Source organism: Rhyacophila brunnea, unplaced genomic scaffold, assembly GCF_057557595.1.
Source record: "Rhyacophila brunnea isolate RB1 unplaced genomic scaffold, BYU_Rbru_1.0 scaffold_128, whole genome shotgun sequence".
Lineage (NCBI taxonomy): Eukaryota > Metazoa > Arthropoda > Insecta > Trichoptera > Rhyacophilidae > Rhyacophila > Rhyacophila brunnea.
The window spans coordinates 791385-796386 of NW_028232783.1; the positions used below are offsets into that span (position 1 = coordinate 791385).

Here is a 5002-nt window from a genome sequence, read left to right on the forward strand (position 1 = left end):
TGATTTTTATTTATGGTCTTATATCCTTCAATTCATATAATACCTTTGCCAAGACACACATAGCTTATTGAGATATTAAAATAGTTGCTTTAAATGTATCTTTCACCAGATCTATCCACAGAAGCATCTCTTTTTCTCTCAAATGACATGAGATAAAATGTGAATTTTTAATACACCTTACTTAAACAAGAACTTTAACACCATAACATTATTCACGTGTATTTTTGAAATTCCCTTCCACTAATCATTGCATAGTCACAGTAATAAATAATAAAAGACTGACATCAGAGGGATTCGAACCCTCGCCTCGTGAGAGAGTAGATCTTGAGCCCACCGCCTTAGACCGCTCGGCCATGATGTCTTATCACTGTCAATATTTTAGAACATAATTACATAGTAAAATTATCAGTCATAATTTAGAGATAAAAAAAACAATTTTTGGTTGTATGTAAATTTTAAATGATGTTATAATGCAACATAAATATTTTTGAATATTCTGGAATAAATATTTATTTGTACTTATATAATATGTCTTAACATGGAATGATGTGTTTTAATTCAATATGTCGTATTTTATTTATGAACTTGAAGTTACAAACCGAATCAAGGCATTTATTTCAAGTATAAGACAGTGTGAAACTCTAGAAAATAAGTCTTGAAAAGGGCTAAAAATTAAAAAATATCATAAAATGGGTCGATAAAATCAATTTATATTGCAGTGATAAACTAGTTAGCTTTTACAAGATGACTAAAATATAAATAGAGAATCTGATATTCCTTTCAAACTACAGACGTTGTAAAATAAGCGGTGAAGTTTAAAAATCTAGCCAAAAATATAGATAAAATGGTGCGATAAAATCAATATAAAAGGTAGTGAAAAACTAGTTAGCCTCTAAAAGATGACCAAAAAATATATATATGAAATCCTGCATTTTTTTTTAAATTATAATGCAATGAATAAGTCATAAAGAGAAAAGGTAAAGAAAATATGTACCAAAATATGCCAGATATGGTCTCTGACTTAGGATAAAGTCAAGCTTTAATATAAAAAAAACAAATAAAATATAAAATTATCTATACAAACTACATAATCAACAACAAATAAATTTCTTGTACCCTTTCAAATAATTCATACAGATAAATAATGTCCACAATAAATTTAAAATAATATACAAGTGATAAATTGTAATTATTAGTTAATAAAAATATTCGGAATTTATCTTAAGAAAATTATTAGGTTTAAAATTAAAATAAATACATGAAAAAAATAAACTATTAGTCATCATAAAAAGTATTTGGAATGTGTATCTTTATTAGAATGCTATATTCATAATTTTTTTACTAATACTGAGATGTTTGAATGGCTTGATAAGTGATTTTTTTGTGCAAGAAAACAACGATAGAAAGTTGCCTTAGGAAAAACGGCTAAGAAGTAAGATAAATAAAACTATTGAGCTTTATATAAATGATCATAAAGATACTGGAATATCAATTTCATTCCACCATAAATGTTCTAATTTTTTAATATTATTTATAAACAAATATGAAAATCTTTATTGTCTAAAATTTGATTTTCAAAGTGTTTTATACTTGTGTTTAATCGTCTAATGTACGTCTATTATCAAATTTATAGAGCATGTTTAAGTTATATAAACTTACCTAAATTTTTTATTTGGTTTATAAATAAAAATAAGAAATTTCTTTCAAGGAATGTGACGTTGTATTGACTCTGTAAAGTTCGACCCGAGTCTATGTCAGTACTTGGTCTCACTCCTTTTGGCAGATTTTCGATAAGGAGATAAGCTAAAATTGTTATAAAAGAAGAAAACATCAATTTTATTAGTTTAAATATAATGAATTTAATTTTTCTAATTTAAAAAATCAAGAAAGAAAATTACCACGCATCAATAAATGTAATAGTGTATTTACAAAATACCAAAATTCGTATATTAAAGATCTGGAATGCCAACTGAAGCTTAAGCATGCGCACAAAAATACGATTTTTAATCAACAAGAGTTGGTATAGAATATTCAATGTAAAAGTTCGTTTAAGTAATCAAAAGTTTTTTTAGAGGCATCTAAAGCTTTCCTTGAACAAATTTAAATGGTAAAAAACAAATTAACGCATAAATTAGTATTCTCAAGGATTATTTAGATCTTTAAATAACTTAAAAAATACAGATGAGTTATATTTCAATTAATTTTTTTCATGATAGTAATTTTAAATTTTCTCCTTTAAGCATGAGTGATCGATTTAATAAAATCAAAATATATATAATATTGACTGCATTCCCTATTGTAGAATTTCTTGTATACCTCATATATTTAAAATCCTATTAGTTCAAGGGTTTTATAATTGTTAGTTTTAATATATAACATGATTTAGTTTGTGACTTGGAGTTATGCGTTTAATTTATGAGATTTTTATACTTGAAATTACTAATACTGTCTATGTTTTTTTACTGTTTAAAAATAATAAATACTATTGAAAATATTTTCGCTTAAAAAAGAAGCATTATCACTAAAATTAAATGACACCAGAAATATATTTTTTCATAGGATAAACTAAAACTTATTCATTATTGTAAGATAAAATACAATTAAGTTTGTACAAATAATATTTCTTTTTGAAATAACAAATGGAACTGTCAATTTCTATATTTAGAAATGATATAAATTCATGGTCTAAATTTTTCGTGACAATTTTATTTTTGCTCTCAATACTAGTCACATTAATTTCTATGAGAATGATACAGTTATTCTTCTTAGAATATATAAAACTGCAAGGTTCATTGTTTGATACAGTTTATATCGGTTTTAATTGTTTTACCTACTTTTATATACGCGCATTCATTTTCCATTATTTCTTATGATGGGTGTCTATTGATTTTTTTTTGTTTTTATGAAATTTTATTTCCTTATTGGCATAAAGTAAAGGCACTGTACTATTTATTTATGTCATCTTGTATGGTCATAGTCTATAATTTTCTTACATCTTCTTGCCAAATGACTGACAGCCTTAAAAGAGTCGTTACATGGCTGGAATTTTCCCTTTTCACTTAAGAAAATATTTCTATCCTGAATGAATCAGAACCATGCTTCTTCTGAAGGCCTTATATTTCCGTACTGTTGCTATATATGAAAAAAATATATATAATAATTTATTCAAACATACAAATATTTTTTCAGTACTTTTTTTTACTAATATGGTGTTTTTTTAATGACTCGATAAGTGATTTTTTTGTGCAAGAAAACAAAGATAGAAAGTTGCCCTAGGAAAAACAGTTAAGAAATAAGATAAATAAAAATATGATTTCTAAAAAAGATCATAAAGATACTGAATTTTCAATTTCATTCAACCATTAATGTTCTAAATTTTTTTAATATCTTTTATAAACAAAAATGTAAATCTTTATTGTCTAAAATTTGATCTTTAAAGTGTTTTATACCTGTGTTTATCCGTCTAATGTACGTCTATTGATAAAATTTTAGAGCATAATTAAATTAAATAAATGCACCACAATTTTTATTTACATAATATTTAAAAAAAAAACAAATTTTAATCATTAAAACTTGATTGCTTTAACTATATAGTGTTCGATTCTTCGATATCTTTAAAAGCAGTCATTTTTATTTTGGAACTTTTTCGATAAGGAGATAAGCTAAAATCAAGATAAAAAAAGAAAACATCGATTAAATTAGTTTAAATATATTTATTTTAATTATTCGAATTTAAAAATTCTGCTAAGAAAATCATCATGCATCAATAAATGTAATATTGTATTTATAAAATACCAAAATTTGCATATCAAAGATTTGGATTGATGATTGAAGCAGAAGCATGCGGATAAAAAATAGGTTAGTGAATCAAAACAGAACTAATAAGTCTTGAAATGAGATGATTTTATAAAAGGATGGGATTGAATAAATATTTTTTTTTATGCAGATCCTAAAAAGTTTTCTTCGTCTAAACATAATAGGAGGACATAATCAACAGAACTAAATTTAAAATAATTATTACATATAAATATATATGATTGGCTTGCTCTATAAATTCATTAAATGTTATTAATAAATGAAAAAAATCTAATAATAAGATAAAGCTAACCAATAAATAAAAATCGGACCATGAAGAACATTTTTATTCCCGCATTTCTTTATTTTTAAAGAAGATTGATGAAAAATTATTTTATACTATTACTATATTAGTTTAACGAAACAATTTTTATTGATAAATAAATCTAGGAATATATAGGAAAATGAACATTTAATTTTTACACTATACCAGTTTAAAGCATTTTTTTTGATAAATTAACAAACTAATGAATATTTACGCAATTTAACATTTAATTTATACACTATATTAGTTTAACGAAACAATTTTTATTGATAAGTAAATCTCTGAATATATTAGCCAATTTGACTTAGAATTTATACACTATTTTATTTTTGTTTAAAGCAATTTTTATTGATAAATAAATCTGAATATATGGGAAAATAAACATTTAATTTTAGCACTATACCAGTTCAAAGCAACATTTCTTTGATATATAAACAAATAACCTAATATATTAGCCAATTAGTCTTAGAATTTATACACTATATTAGTTCAAAGCAACATTTTTTTGATATATAAACAAATAACCTAATATATTAGCCAATTTGACTTAGAATTTTTACACCATTTTATTTTTTGACTAAATTAACAATCAACCGAATATATTAGCCGATCTAACATTTAATTTATCAATCTATGGATTTGATCAATTTAAGCTATAGCCGATGTCCCCAATATCAATTAATCAATTAAAATCGCCAATCAATAAAAATACTTATTATAGATAACTTAAAGGGGAATAAAAAAGGGAGTTGTAAAAAATATTTATTTATCCAAGGCCCATTCAAAAAACCAAAATGAATATAATAATAATCGGAGCACCAGGAAGTGGAAAAGGAACGATATCAAGACGTCTGTCTTCAGAACTCAACATCAAACACATAT

At 24.1% G+C, this 5002-nt stretch overlaps 1 non-coding gene across 1 annotated transcript; it reads right to left on the minus strand.

Annotated features, from left to right (window-relative positions):
* Positions 1 to 279: 279 nt before the first annotated feature.
* On the minus strand, positions 280 to 361 carry TRNAL-CAA (transfer RNA leucine (anticodon CAA)). Its single transcript has one exon. It is a non-coding gene; the product is annotated as a tRNA-Leu (tRNA).
* Between the last annotated feature and the right edge of the window lie 4641 nt (positions 362 to 5002).